The following is a 16,669-nucleotide window of genomic DNA, read 5'->3' as shown; positions in this document are numbered from 1 at the left end:
TCCATATTAGCCCCAAAGTCTTGATAGTGTCGTTGATATCGGACATCTCGAAGTCTACCTGCTTTTCCTGCAACTCGTCTGGGATGGACTGAAGAACTTCAGCGCTATTGGAGCAAAATTTATGCACACCGAAGCCACCTCGGCTCAGCATGTCCTTTAACTGTTTGTAGATTTCCACGACGGCTGCAGCTGTTTTGCCTCCAGCGAGAAAATCATCTATGTAGCTATCCTCCTTGAAAACGCCAGCTGCCACAGAAAAGTTTTCTGCTTCGTCCGTAGCCAGCTGTGTCATCGCCCTTGTGGCAAGGTAAGGGGCACTCGAACAGCCGTATGTGACCGTTGTTAATTCAAAGGTAGCCATTTCGTTCGCGTCGTTGAACCACACAATTCTCTGATACTTTCGATCGTACTAGTACCTGCCGGTACATCTTAGGTACATCCGCTATTAGCACTACCTGATGCGTACAGAAACGTAGCATGATAGTGACCAAGTCGCTTTGCACTGTTGGTCCTACCAGCTGGGTGTCGTTGAGAGATATGCCTGTCGTTGACGCCGCCGAGGCATCAAAAACCACTTTTGTAGTCGAGCTGGTGGCCTTGTAGACTGCGTGGTGCGGTAAGAAGTAGCCTTCCTCCGGGTTGTGGCTTACCTCTTGCATATGGCCCAGAGTCGCATATTCTGTCATGAATTGCGTGTAGGCTTCTCGCTTGGATGGGTTTTTGGTAAGACTGACCATCAGCCTTCCAAGTCGGCGCTTCGCATTCTCATAAGAGTCGCCCAGTTGACCCTTGAGATTATTGAATGGCAGTCTAATAACGTACCGCCCCTCATTGTTTCGGCTGTGCGATTCATCGAAATGTTGTTCTACAGCACGCTCTGCTGAGGTCATCTTGCTGGTGTGATACCCTGCCTCCAGTTCCCAGAATCTGGAGAGAGTACGGTTGACATCTTCATACGTGGTTGCTAGCTGACAGACTCGTCTTTGGACAGCCGATTGCTTGGTCCCCGCAGAACCGCTGACGACCCACCCGGACACAGTTTCAGCCAGTGTCGGGAAGTCACTTCCTATCTTCACACGTCCCTTCCTTAGAATGTCGTAGAATATTTCAGCGCCGATAATCACATCGACGACATCCGGAACATCAAACGGTGGGTCTGCTAGCTTGATGCCAGCAGGGAGTGGCCAGTTTTGGATTTCTACCTTACCTGTCGGTAGCTCGGTGATTGATGGGGTCACTATAAAATCAAAAACAGCAGAAAACTCGCCATCTCGAGACGACACCTTCGTATGGACAACCTTGTTGGCCGTTGTCTTCATCCCGTTCAGTTCGCAGATCGTAATCGGCGGATTCATTACTAACAACTGCATGTTGAGTTTCTTCGCCAACCTCTCCGTGATGATGTTGGACTCAGAGCAGCAGTCCAGCAACGCTCTACATGTCGTAGTTGCATTACCGGAACCGAACACCACGATCTTCGCTGTAGACAGAAATATTTGCTTCGATATTGGTTGCGTTTGTGTGCAGCAGCTGACTATGCGCTGCTCAGGTGCAGCTGGTGGTTCTTCTTTCTTTTCAGCCTCCACTGAATTCTTCGGTTGGTTGATCTCAGTTTGCTTCCTGGAATCTTCTGAGCGCTTTTTGTGGAGGAAGCTGTGGTGATGCTTAGCACAGATTTTACAATGCTGGTCCGATGTGCAATCCACTGTACGATGTCCTGGGCGCAGACAGTTAAAACATAGACCTGCCTTCTTGACCTTGTCAAAGCGCTCGGCACCAGGTAGCTTTTTGAACTCGGTGCACTTATATATAGAGTGGGGATTGGAACAGCACGGGCACGATTCCTTGTTTGTTTGAACGAACATTTTCGTTTGTTTAGGCTTTATCGGTACCTGCTGCTGTCCGAGTTTTGCTGCTACCTGCGGGTGATTGATGTGGGTGTAGTTCGTCAACTTCTGAAGGACACGGCTTCGTTCTTTAAGGAAATCAATCAGAACCTCGAATGATGGGAGTTCGCCGCGATTCAATGACGACTCCCACAACTTTCTGCTTTCTCTGTCCATCCGCTTGCTGATCAAGTTGATAAGAATCAGCTCCGACAGGCCTTCTACCGGGAGCTCCCGGGTTTTCAAAGCATCTACATGCTTTGTGCATGTCTCCACCAATTTTCGCATCTCATCGCCGTTTTCTCTGATCAACTTAGGCAGATCTAGCAACGCATCGATGTGAGTATCGATGATCAATCGCTCATCCTCATATGCATCTTCCCACAATCGCCATGCCGACTCGTCGTAGTTGTTGTTTTTAATTACCTCTTGATCAATTTTGTCTGCTGCGTTGCCAATCAGTGTGTTTTTTAGGTGGTACAATTTGATCGCTGGCGACTCATTTGGATACCGACCCATCACGGTTTGGAACATACATTTAAATGAGTGCCAGTTTTTCAACTTTCCATCAAATGTAGGCAATGGCACTTGTAAGTGAGGGACGTTGTGTATCATCTGTGTTCTCGGAAGGGATTCCGACGCATTGGCGTTTTGTGCCAAAGCTCGACTTGAATCATCGCGCTTCAAGTCAGCTATCTTTGTCTGCACTTTCACATATAAGTCGGCATGGAGTGTTTCGAAATCAAGGTAAATGGTTTTCCATTCACCTTTTCTATCCCTGGCGACGAGACCGACTGCTTCGTTGTAAACGGAATCGAATTCCTCGTAGGACTTCTGGATTGTTTGCTGCTGAAGAGTCAGGTAGTGTATGTTGTTCGCTTCATCCTTGTATATCGCCTTTTTAATGCGATGCATTTTCTCCATGATGAGATCCCGACGTTCGCTTAGGTTTTCCAATGTTTGCTCCATTTTCTGGCGCACTTTCTTCACCCGGTCTAATTCTTTCTGTTGGGCAACACTGAACTCCAGCGGCGACTTCGAGAACTGAGCAGTTTCTTCATCCGTATCAGTGGATTCCTCCTGAACTCTTGATCCCGTCAAAGCCGCCAACAGGTTTTTTCTCGTTACACTTCTTGTTACTCTGGGAGTATCACTAATTTTCTTATATGATTTCCTTTTATGTTCACTCATTAATCTTCTTTTGCGTTTTGTTCACAAAAAGTTTCACTTTTTCCTCTTCTCACTTTTGTTTTCGCAAGCCTTGTGCTTTCGCCGTTCTTCGCTGCCGCAATGGCTGATTACGGCGCTTTTTCACATAACTATGTACTAAAAGCTTCGCGCTTCTCCTTTTTTCCGTCGTTCGAAAGCTTCGCGCTTTCACTCTTCTTTGCAACCGCCCTGTACGGGTGCGGAGCTTTGCACTTAACTACACTTTTATTCTGGAAGCTTCGCGCTTCGCTTGCTTTTGCCAGCACGCCCTGTACGTACCGAAATCCAACTTAAACTTCGGCAAACTGTGCCGCTGCTCATCCAGTGGCGGAACGCCAGACCAGATAATCCACTTAAAGAGCGTTTGACGATCTTTCGCACTTGTGGTAGCTCAAACCACTTTTCCACGTAATCACGCAACACGTTCTTGCATGCACGCAGTCGCCAATAATGGCGCCGTCAAAGATTTTGATGTAAATCCAATTTCTTCTTGCACTTACGATCAAAAAAGATTCCGCGAACCATCCAGAAATCGCAAAAAGTTGTCCAAATCCGGATCCCGATAGGATCAAAATGTTTGGGGGAAAGTTTTGGCGTGGTTCGGACTAGCGATTTCTCGATGGTTGAAAAGAACTAAAACTGAGCGCATCTGCTCGGTACAATATTTATTTTACTAATAATTCAACTGACAAGGTGTTCCGTCTGTTCCCAGAAGGACTGAAGTGAGGTAGCACCCAATCCTATTTCTACGGCAACACTACGAACAACGACGCTCAATACTATCGAATCCCTACCGTGCGAGGGAGAACAGTACAAAACGAGATCAGTATTAATTCAACCTTCAAAGTGTGTACACTAGAGCAAAGAGCAATAAATGTAGTTAAGTTAGTGTAGCAAAAGTGTTCTTTCCATCGAACCGATCATCCGAAATTACAGTCCACCACCGAAGATCCGTCCATCCAAGGGAATCGTCAAGGGCACTTCCAGTGTCATCCCAAGATCGTTTTCCACGGCGATTCCCTCCCGCATGTGTTATGGTTCATTGCATCAGAACATAATTTGGTTCTTCGAACCGGATCGGAATGCAGCCAAGGTTTAGCTGCCCACGAAGAGGATCGGTACCCAGTCCACGAGAGGTTTCCTGCCAGGAGAAAAGCCTAATCATCCCGAGCGAACACATCGTTGCTACACGAAACGAAACGAAACGAGTTTCTTGCTGCTGGTGCTGTGTGCACACATTCGTATGCGTCGCGTAGTGAGCGGTCCGCAATCGTCCGCCGTCACAAAAGACAAAAAGTGAACGCCATTTTGCTAATTCCGAACGAGTCGAAAACAAGTGTGTGCGTGTACAAGGTCATGTACAGGTGCGTCGTGTGTGCAACATTGCCGAATTCATACCGAAACATTTAGTCCCGTCGCGTGTGCTACGTTGCCAGGTCCGTATCGAAACGATCAGTGCGTCGCGTGTGCGTCGCGTGTGCAACATATGGAGTTGCCGGGTCCGCCTACCGGGCAGCTTTCAAGATCCAATTCATCAGGTTCATTTCACGGATTCAATTGGGAGGAGGCTATGGATTCTGAAACGATGCGGAGATTGAAGGGTCTGTTCCGGCAGAGAGGACAAATCGAGCAGAAGCTAGTGCGAATCCAGTTAACCTTGAGAGACCAAAAAAGTATGAGGTTGGCCCAGCTGCAGTGCACCAAGGAAAAACTCGTAGCCATCTACACCGAGTTTAGCCACTTCCATAGCTCATGGCCTTGATTCCTGACGAAGCATCGGATGAGCAGGATGACATTTACTGCTCCTTCGAGAATCGTCACAATGAGTTGTCAAATCGCGTTCAGGAATTGATCAACTTCGCTACACCACGGCAACCTGCAACTTTTTCTGTTCCCGCACCACAAGTCATCATCCAGCAACAACCACTGAAAGCGCCAATCCCTACGTTTGACGGCAATTACGCTAATTGGCCGAAATTCAAGGCGATTTTCCAAGACGTGATGGCGCAGTCTGGGGATTCGGAAGCGCTGAAGTTGTACCATCTGGACAAAGCGCTGGTTGGATCCGCTGCTGGAATACTGGATGCGAAGACGATCAATGAAGGTAATTATCAGCAAGCCTGGAAGGTGCTATCCGATCGGTACGAGAATACGCGTGTGATTGTGGAATCTCACATCCGAGGATTGCTTTCGTTGAAGAAGATGTCGAAAGCAACGTTCAAGGAATTGGATAGCCAGCTGAGCGAAGCAACCGGTCACGTCGAAAGCCTTCGGTACCAGAAGCAAGAGCTGGTCGGTATTTCCGAGCACATCGTGGTGTATCTCATCGTCACTGCCTTGGATGATTCGACGCGAATGGCCTGGGAACGTACCCAACAGAGAGGAGTGCTGCCGACGTACGAACAGACGATTTCATTCATCAAGACCAGCTGTCAAGTCCTAGAGCAGTGTGAGTCATCGCGAGTGCTAGCGCAACCAACTATCTCCAAACCCAAAGCCATATCGACTACAAGCAAGATGCCGTTGCTGAAGAGCAACACAGCCACCACGAGTTCCAGCACATCCCAAGGTCATTGCCAATTCTGTGGCAGTGGACATTTCAACTTCCAGTGCACGGAGTTCAAACAGCTAACAGCAACTCAGAGGGCAGAGAAAGTTCGAACGACAGGTTTGTGCTTTAACTGCCTCCGCAAGGGAAACAGTGTACGCCTCCGCAATCCAAACAGTGTACGTCCAGCAAAACGTGTCGAAAGTGCAGCAGAAGACATCATACCCTACTACATGATGACAACGAAAGGGACAGCAGCCAGGATGTCAAAGCGAACGTCGCTTCGCCAAAGAATCGTGAAATCAACAAACCACCAGCTAGTGTTCAACCTTCTGCTTCGGTGGTGGATGAACCCGTGTCCACTGCATGCTCAAGCGATCACGTCCAAACATCGAAGACCGTTTTGCTGCTTACTGCAGTCGTCCAAGCCATCGATAAGCATAACCAACCGCATCCATGTCGAGTCCTGCTCGACAGTGGGTCACTAGTGAATTTCGTCACCGAAGAAATGGCAAACCGCCTCGGTTCTCCTTAGATGAAAGCCAACGTCCCGATTACTGGAATCAACGCCTTGAGAAGCCTAGCTCGTGACAAAGTGTTCGTAAAATTCCGATCGAGCTACGGCCAACAAGCCAACATCGAGTGTCTGGTTACACCCAAGGTAACTGGAACTATTCCAAACAGCAGAATCGATTTCAGCACCTGGAAATTCCCTGACGGCATCCAACTCGCCGATCCACGTTTCTTCTGCCCCGAGAAGGTCGACATGCTGATCGGGGGAGAGCTTTTCTTCGACATTTTGAAGCCCGATCACCTGAGCCTAGGTGCAAATCTACCGCAACTTCGAGACACTCATCTTGGATGGGTGGTAGCCGGAGTGATAAACGAGCCGTACGTTTCGAACGCGGCTATCCAACACGCCAACTCTGCTTCGATCGATTACATCGAGGAATTGATGCACCAATTCTGGAAGATGGAGGAAGTACCAGACGCTTCTCCATTTTCACCCGAACAACTGTCCTGTGAAGCCCATTTCTTATCGACGTACGAGCGTGATTACACCGGTAGGTTTGTTGTGAAGCTGCCATTCAAGGATAACGTGGACCAGTTGGATAACTGCCGCTTTCTGGCGCTCAAGCGATTCTTCATGCTCGAAAAACGTTTGGAACGCAATCCCGAACTCAAGCAACAATACGTCGGTTTCATCAAGGAGTACGAGGATCTCGGCCACTGCCGGGAAATCAAGGAAGCTGATGACCCACCGAATCTGAGTAGGTACTACCTGCCCCATCATGCGGTGCTGCGTCCTTCGAGCTCAACCACCAAGTGTCGAGTGGTATTCGACGCTAGCGCCAAGTCCGAACCATCCAAGCTGTCGCTCAACGAGGTGCTCCAAGTCGGCCCAGTAGTGCAGAATGGAATATTCTCAATTACGCTGCGATTCCGTAAGTACCCATATGCTTTTTCAGCCGATGTAGCCAAGATGTACCGTCAAGTGCTCACGGCGCTACTGGACAGGCGGTTCCTGCGATGCTTCTGGCGATCCGATCCATCGCATCCGTTGAGGGTACTTGAATTGAATACCGTTACGTACGGTACAGCTTGTGCACCATACCAAGCAACGAGGTGTTTGGTGCAGCTTGCCCAGGAAGAAGGTTCTGAGTTTCCCATCGGTGCTCGGATCCTGATAGAAGTCTTCTACGTCGACGATGCTTTATCTGGAGCCAACACCCTCGAAGATGCCATCGAATGCCAACGTCAGCTGAAAGCCCTGCTTGCCAGAGGTGGATTTCATATCCACAAATGGTGCTCCAACTCGGATGAGTTTCTCGAGCACATACCACCTGCAGATCGAGAAAAGAAAGTTCCGTTACACGAGTATGGACCCAACGAAGTAATCAAGGTACTTGGATTGCTCTGGGATCCGAACATCGACATTTTCATGATTGCCAATCCACCAAGCGTTTCGCAACCTGCCGATAAACCAGCCACAAAACGCATCATTTACTCCGAGGTGGCAAAGTTGTTTGATCCACTCGGATTGTTCGCTCCAGTGATCGTCACCGCGAAGTTATTGGTTCAGCAGCTTTGGAGGACATCAGCAGGATGGGACGATCCAATCGACGAGGACACTCATGAACAATGGTCCACTCTTCAAGCATCACTACCAGAGCTTGGTCGTATTCACATTCCAAGGTGTGTCACGTTCCCGGATACTATCGCTCAAGAATTGCATGGTTTCGCTGATGCATCGAATGTGGCGTACGGTGCGTGCGTCTATTTGAGGAGTATTTTCGCCAATGGATCCGCAAGCTTACGTCTTCTGTGCAGCAAGTCAAAGGTCGCTCCATTGCACGATCTTTCCATTCCACGAAAGGAACTTTGTGCTGCGCTTCTGTTGACGCAATTGGTCGGTCAAGTGATTCCAGCGCTTCAGATGTCTTTTCGAGAAGTTGTCTTTTGGTCGGACAGTACAATCGTTCTAGCATGGCTCAAAAAACCCTTGGATCAACTTCAAACTTTTGTGAGGAATCGAATTGCTGTAATACAAACGGAAACCAGTGAGTATCGATGGAATTATGTTCGTTCGGCTAGCAATCCCGCCGATATCGTCTCTCGAGGCCAACTGCCGGAAGCTTTGAGACAAAACAGCCTCTGGTGGAATGGTCCGAAGTTCCTGTCCGCATCCGAATACGACGGTGAAGACACCGAAGAGATTCCCGACAACAACCTTCCCGAGCTGAAGGTCCAAGCTGCAACTCCTGCGGTAAGTTGTGAGCCTTTTCCGTTCTTCTTCAAACACAGCTCTTTTCGAAAAATTCAACGCATCATGGGCTACGTGTTGAGGTTCGTCAGCAACTGCCGAAGGCTACGGTCACCCGATCGTGTGAAGCAAGCCCATCTCACTGTCGAAGAGCTACATCAAGCATCGGAAGCAATCGTCAAGGTGATTCAACAAGTGCACCTTGGTGATGAAATTCAACGACTGGTCTCCAATCAACCATGCAAACGTCTGGGCAACCTGCGCCCGGTGTATGAAAACGGCTTGCTGCGAGTCGGAGGGCGATTGGATCGCTCGAAACTGCCGTTTGCAGCGAAGCATCAACTCATTCTTCCCGACAAGGATACTGTAACGAGAAAGTTGATTAGTGCCTTGCATTTGAGCATCTGCACATCGGTCAAGCCGGTTTGATCAACATCATTCGGCAGAGGTACTGGCTTCTGAACGCAAAGTCTACTGTGCGACAAGTAACACGGTCATGTGTGAAATGTTTTCGCACGAATCCTGATGAAACCAAACAGCTAATGGGAAATCTACCGACATCGAGAATCGTACCATCGCCTCCGTTCGCAGTGACTGGTGTGGATTATGCCGGTCCGTTTCTGGTGAAACAAGGTTCACATCGTCCGAAGCTCTTGAAAGCGTATGTAGCAGTCTACGTGTGCATGGCGACGAAGGCTGTGCATTTGGAGGTCGTATCCGATCTGTCGTCGGATGCCTTCCTAGCTTCGTTGAAGAGATTCATCAGTCGACGAGGAATGGTCCAACAAATTCATTCGGACAATGCAACTAATTTCCACGGAGCAAACCACGAACTACACGAGTTGCATCGGCAATTCCAAGATCAACAAACTGCGAAGAAGATCCAACAGTTCTGCCAAGCACGTGAGATACAGTGGCATTTCATCCCGCCGGACGCACCAGAGTTCGGTGGTCTCTGGGAAGCGGCGGTTAAGGTGACGAAAACCCACCTGAAGAGAGTCGTACGCAACGTGAAGCTGACATTCGAAGAAATGGCAACCATCCTGACGGAAATAGAGGCCATCCTAAACTCGCGTCCGTTGTACAGCGTGTCCAGCGATCCTGCAGATCCACAGGTAATTACGCCAGCTCACTATCTTATAGGTCGTCCGCTGATCGCTCCAGCCGAGCCGTCCCTGGAAGATATCAACGTTAACCGACTCGATCGATGGCAACATCTTCAACTGATGCGTGAGCATTTTTGGCGAGCGTGGTCCAGGGATTACCTCAATTCTCTCCAACCACGCAAGAAGAATCTACGAGCGACACCAAACCTTCGACCTGGAATGGTGGTCGTACTCCACGACAAGACTCAACCCCCGCTCAGCTGGAAGCTGGGTCGAATCACATCAGTGTATCCAGGTGATGACGGTTTAGTACGGGCCATCGATGTGTTCACCAACGGATCAACGTACCGTCGTCCTATCAACAAGGTCTCCGTACTTCCAATCGAGGACAACGTTTGCCCCTCATCGGTACCTGAAGCTGTTGATACGATGTCTCAACCGGGGGGAGAATGTTCCGTCTGTTCCCAGAAGGACTGAAGTGAGGTAGCACCCAATCCTATTTCTACGGCAACACTACGAACAGCGACGCTCGATACTATCGAATCCCTACCGTGCGAGGGAGAACAGTACAAAACGAGATCAGTATTAATTCAACCTTCAAAGTGTGTACACTAGAGCAAAGAGCAATAAATGTAGTTAAGTTAGTGTAGCAAAAGTGTTCTTTCCATCGAACCGATCATCCGAAATTACAGTCCACCACCGAAGATCCGTCCATCCAAGGGAATCGTCAAGGGCACTTCCAGTGTCATCCCAAGATCGTTTTCCACGGCGATTCCCTCCCGCATGTGTTATGGTTCATTGCATCGGAACACAAGGTTTCTCATTTAAGGCCTGTATAGAGATCGAAGCGAAGCGAAAATCTCATACAAAATACTAAATTTTTCACCAGCGTGAAAAACGCAATTGGCAAATTGTTCACTTTGCTTTGAACTGTAAACAGATACGATCGCGAAAAGAGCAGCAGCTAAGCGAAAAGTTGACGTTTCGGGAGAGCGTATTTGTCAAATTTTCACTTCACCGGAGGTGTAAACTGATCGATTTCGTTTCACATGAACTGTAAACTGCGAAAAAAGGAAACTGGAAAATGTTCCACAAACATTTTTTCATAACCTTTTTCGCTAGCGAAATTGGATATTTGGTTGTTGTGTGGTTGGAGTGGAGAGAAAAATATGCGTGGAAGCATCGGGAATACGCTCCCGGGTGAAGTGATTTGGTGAGTACGTTCCAGTTGAAGATTGTTGACAAGTGTATTTGTGGTGATGCAAATTATGGTTTAGATGACGCATGGCTTCAAACATTTTGTGTATCCAAATAAAACATATTACATACTAAATACGCACAGGGCATCGTCTGCTGACCATTGCCGCGGGTATATCGTGGGAGTCCCAGGTACTCGGTTCAAGCTTTAGTTGGCGGTGGTGGCTCTTCTTGACCTTCTATCCCCTGAGTAGTTAGTGTGAATAAGGGCGTCTATGTGATGTTTTGCTGTACCTGTTGTGGACGTCTAGTGCATCCTGTTCCCTTAACTGGTTAAGGACACCCTGTCTTACCTCAAAAGTTACCCTTTTTGAAGTAGTAGTCTTCACAACATAAAGGGCATCATTACGGAGCATGAGATTTGATCAAAATTATTCGCAGTTGTACTTGTCCAACGGCCCCGGCTGGGTGAGGGATAGAGGATGATACACACACACACACACACACACACACACACACACACACACACACACACACACACACACACACACATACACACACACACACACTGACACACACACATACACACACATACACACACATACACACACACACACACACACACACACACACACACTCTCACACACACACACACACACACATACACACACACACACATACACACACACACACACACACACACACACACACACACACACACACACACACACACACTCAGACACATGCACACACACATACACACACACGCACACGCACACACACACACACGCACACACACACACACCTTTTCCGCTAGCTAAATTTCATGATTTTTCGCGTGCTTCAATTTTCGTTTCGTTTCGATCTGTATACTATAGGCTTTAACAGGTAACGCAAATACAACATTGTATATTTGTATACACTGAAATAAATGGACTGTATTCTTTTTACTGAGCAATCACGAGACGACTTTAGATTTTCCTTTGATGTACCTGCTGCCGTGCTACGCATTCTGTCCCATGTTACTTTTGGACGTTTTTCACTTTTGTTCTTAAAACAGTACTTTTTAGGTAGACTTTGATATGAAAATAGAAAAAAAAACATATAATTTGTTCTTGGTTTGTATAAAAACAACATCAAGCATAATTGTCCCATGTTAAAATTCTACGCATAACTGTCCCACAAAGATTTTATTGACTGAACCTATCATTAAACGAATCGATTTGTTATTGAAACAGGATTTATATTATCAAAAGAAGTGGAAGTTTTATTTTATGTTAATAAATATTAAGAAAAACGGGATTGGATCATCGTGATGTAATAGATTCCTTTGCAATATATCGGATGAGATCTTTCCTTTATTTTTCTCGTAATCCCATTTTATTGTTAATGTTAATTATACATCACACTTTACACTTTACATTCACATCCTTACATTATTAGTCATTAGAGATAAAAATATATGTTTGTTTAATATAACCTTGAAATTTCAGTGTTACATCCACTTGATATTGTGAGCTGAGGAAACATAGAGCTGCATCTTATTATAGGGGAAATGACGGCTTCGGCATGACAGACTATTTTCGGCAACCCAAATTGAAACACTATTTTCACTGAATTTTCTTACGAAAACACTTCGCTGAATGCATGCAAACGATTCTTTATGCTTTCAGCTTCAATTTTACTATATTTTTACCACTGAGAAAAAGCAATCTAGCAGGGTTTTCTTGAAATGAAACACACGCACTACAAATTTTAGCTGATTTCGAGTTGCCGATAATAGAACAGCAAATTTACATGCAGTTCAAATGGAACGGTTGCCGAAGAAAAACTGGTTGCCGACAATACTCGCTCTCACTAGAGAAGATTGGAGCTTTGTAAAAGCGTTTCAAAACCGTTTTTGACAATTCTTTCGACTGAAATTGTTAGAGCAGCTGGCAGCAAAAGATTATAAACAAACCAATACTGCATATGTGTGCGTCCCATATAGAAAAAGGCTATAGAAAGAAGGTCGCTGCTTAGGTTGCCGAGAATACGTAAATTCCCCTATGTAAAATAATTATTATTTTCATTGCAGAACATCAACTATTTTATCTATATAAATTTATATTCATTATTTCATATATAATGTTTTGATATATTTCATTTCTCCATTACATATATTTTCATTACATAAATAAATACTGGGTTGGGAGGGAGCATCAGGGTATTATTTGACCTGGGACTGGACGATGGAGTGGTATGACAACCGGAGTCTAGGAGGGAATAAACACATTTTCGTAAGAAAATCCAGTGAAATTAGCATTTCAATTTAGGTTGCCAAAAATAGTCTGTCAAGCCGAAGCCGTCATTCCCCTATATGTTTGTTATAATGTTTGTTCTGTTGGCTGTTTATTGAATCACAATGATAACATGTTGCCTCTAGCTTGGTTATACCGTGCCTTTACTGACTAGGCAGGCCCTTGTAAATATTGCTATGCATATTGCTATCAAATTTACACAACCACTATTTTTACAGATCTTCCGGGTCTACCAGCGGGTCAATTGGTGACTACTCAGAACCAGTCTTCACGGTACAACATGTGTGTACGAATCCCGGTCTTCCGTGTTTTTTTTGTTATTTTAAAATTTTATAATTTTGCTCCGTGCTCAAATCTGTGTGCAATGTACCCATGTACAAAAATCGTGTATTGTATGAAATATACCTGTGTACAAAATTGCGCACGTTCAAGCTGAACATTCGCTTAGGATGTTGTGCACACGTTTGTTCTAGATGTTTTGGTACATGTTTTCGTGACCATGACCGGTGCATGTTTTCGTGACTGCTCAGATCCAATTGCCAATATTTATATAGCAAAAAAAATACTACAGTCCATATAGTCATTAAATGAGCGAAAAATCATTAAATTTACGTAGCAATCAATTTTACTTATGTTCTGGAAATTCCGGTGGGCCATCTGATAACCACTCGGAGCCAGCTGATATATAAAAAATCTCAACATTCCATAAATTTAGTTGCATAGAAAAATAAAGATTTCCTTTGTCAGTCCGCATCGTGCTCTCTTGTCATGCGGATCTATTTGCTTTTTGCTGAAGGAAATGTTACTGCTACATAAAGCTACAACAAATTTAAACAGAACTTTTCAGTGCTCAATATACCTGCAATTTTTCTACCTTTTTCGACTCTTATTCCTCGTCGATCCTTGTTTGGACCCTACCCGAGGTAATCCTGCTTGGATATCGATTTGGAAAATTCAGATTCTTATAGTAATCTGCATGGAAGTTGATTTGAATAAAGGTTTTACTGCCGCGCCATGATGCCATGTTCGATCTCTTAAAGATAATGAAGACGAGCTATTTAATTGTTGGAGAGTTCATAACGTGCATATTGCCGTTATAACTGAAACGTTCCTTAAACCTGGCCATAAGGTTAAAAGCGACGCAAATTATTTCATTTATCGAAATGATCGTCTTGATGGAAACGGTGATGGCGTTGCCATCATTGGTCATAGACGAATCAAACATAAAATTCTGTTTTCATTTGAAACAAAAGTTTTTGAAACTTTGGGAGTTTCTGTTGAAACAAAATTTGGACAACTTACGTTGCCTATTTGCCATTCCAATGCGTAGGCCAGAAAAAGTATATTCTCAATGGTTACCTTCAGAAACTTACCCGTCATAGGTCTAAATTCTTCATTATTGGTGATTTTAATGCAAAACATCACTCATGGAATAATGCTCAAAGCAATTCTAATGGTAATATTCTGTTTGATGATTGTTCTGCAGGTTATTACACTATTCAATATCCAAACAGTCCAACATGCTTTTCTTCAGCAAGAAATCCCTCAACTATTGATTTGGTCTTAACTGATTCATGTCAACTTTGTAGCGAATTGGCTACCCATGCTGACTTCGGTTCTGATCACCTTCCCGTAACTTTTGAAATATCCCAAGAAATAATTCTAATCCCAACATTTCTACTTTCAATTACCGTAGAGCTGATTGGGAGCAATATCGAACATTTATGGACCATAACTTTGATCCAAACATTCCTTTGCAAACCAAAGATAAAATTAATTATGCTCTTGAATTGCTGACTACTTCTATGGTTGAAGCAAGAGCTGCCTCAGCAGTACCAAAATGCGAGGTTAAATTCGTTTCAATTATAATAGACGACGATCTTCAGCTCATGATCCGTCTTAAAAATGTCCATAGGAGACAATATCCAAGAACACGCGATCCTGCCATGAAAGTTATCTGGCGGAATTTGCAAAAACAAATTTAAAAAACGATTCTCTGTCCTGAGGAACAAAACTTTTGAAAATAATGTTTCGGAATGCTTTTGGAAGCTCACACCAATTTAAAAAAACCTCAAAAGCCTATTCCAGTGCTTAAGGGAGGAAACTTCGACCCAAAAATAAAGAAAAAATATTTTTGATACGTTTTTATTTTTCTAAAAATATTGGGAAATAATATCAAAAATCCAAGAAAATCAGTTTCTTCCTTAGATTCTTGACAAAAATTACATGTAAAAATAGTTTTGCTATCATCATGAAAAAAAATACTCTCAGCAAAACCGAAAAGTCGATGTTTTGTGATTTTTTGAGTCCAACTTTATGCCATAATGTTTTTGCACCTGAATTTTCTTTGAAAAATTTTAAACAATGTGATTCTTTTGGATTTTTTATACTTTTTTTTTTCAATATTCTTAGAAAAATCAATGCGTAATTATTTTTTTCGGAGCGGTGAAGTTTACCGCTCCGAAAACAAAAATGAGTTTTGATTTTTCTAAAATTATTGGAAAAAGATTTCAAAAAACTAAAAAAAATTACATTTTTTCATATTTAAAAAAAAAATCACGTGCAAAAATATTTTTTGTAATTTATCATGGCATAAAGCTGGACTCAAAAATCCACAAAACATCAACTTTTCGGTTTTGTTGAGTGTCCAATATTTTTTCATGATGAGATAGAATAAATATTTTTAATACTTTGACTATATGTTAAGTATTACTTCTGCGTGAAGTGAACGATTTACATAGTTGAAGATGCTAAATTCAAATAACAGACTGAAGTGGTAATTTTTATACGATAGATGAGAAGATGAAAGTATATAATTGATAGTTCCGTACGGCAGTGTGAAAATTGCATATAGAGAGTAGAAAGCGAGCTAGACAACTTTTAGGAAGGTACAAATCAGTTTTGTCATCTCTCTTTACCAAACTCCCTCTTTGGAGAGGGATGGTGAGGGGTCAACTCCTCACCAACTCCTCAACGCCTTCAGCTCCTTGTCCCTTAATCCAAAAACAATTTTATCTTTTATGGCTGCATCTTTATGCGCTCCGAACCCACAATGACCTGCTAATAATTTTAGGACTAAAATATAATTTTCAGTCGGTTCGTCAACTCCGTGCAAACGCCCATTAAACTTATGTCTGTGCATCATATTAGGTTGCACTTTGTCCAACCTTTCGTTTAGTTTACTGATCATATCGTTGTATACCATGGTTGAAATATCAAACCCCGGATAAATAAGTTCCAGTTCATCAAAAATAACCGGACCACTCAAAGCAATAAAAAGATTTTTGTTGTTGTTGTTGTTGTCCGCAATATTGTTCAATTGAATTGTTTGAACTTCAAGTAAAATAAGAAATACCATCCATTAAAAAACCAGAACGTCCTTCAAACATTGGATTTATCGATATCAATTATTCATGTTATTTCAGCTCTTCGATTGAATACAAAAAATAAAATATTTAACCTTCTACAGACTACTACAACATTAACTAAATCAACTGGATCATTTATATATTTCAATTATAATGCATTACTCATCCAAATTAAAATGAAGCTGATGCAGCAGAGCAAGCAACAAGAATACATAACATTATGTACATATATTTATTTTACAGGTTATTTCTGCATGACATCATTTAGATGAGATTGCATGACATCATTTA

At 43.9% G+C, this 16,669-nt stretch overlaps 1 protein-coding gene across 1 annotated transcript in view; it reads left to right on the top strand.

Annotated features, from left to right (window-relative positions):
• LOC135710672 (chromatin-remodeling ATPase INO80-like) overlaps positions 1-16,669 on the top strand; it is a 132,046-nt gene that overhangs the window by 14,978 nt on the left and 100,399 nt on the right. The window lies entirely within an intron of this gene.

Source organism: Ochlerotatus camptorhynchus, unplaced genomic scaffold (assembly GCF_037179485.1).
Source record: "Ochlerotatus camptorhynchus isolate MF236.1 unplaced genomic scaffold, CSIRO-AGI_Acam_v1.1 ptg000400l, whole genome shotgun sequence".
NCBI lineage: Eukaryota > Metazoa > Arthropoda > Insecta > Diptera > Culicidae > Ochlerotatus > Ochlerotatus camptorhynchus.
This window is presented reverse-complemented; position numbering and strand designations above follow the sequence as displayed.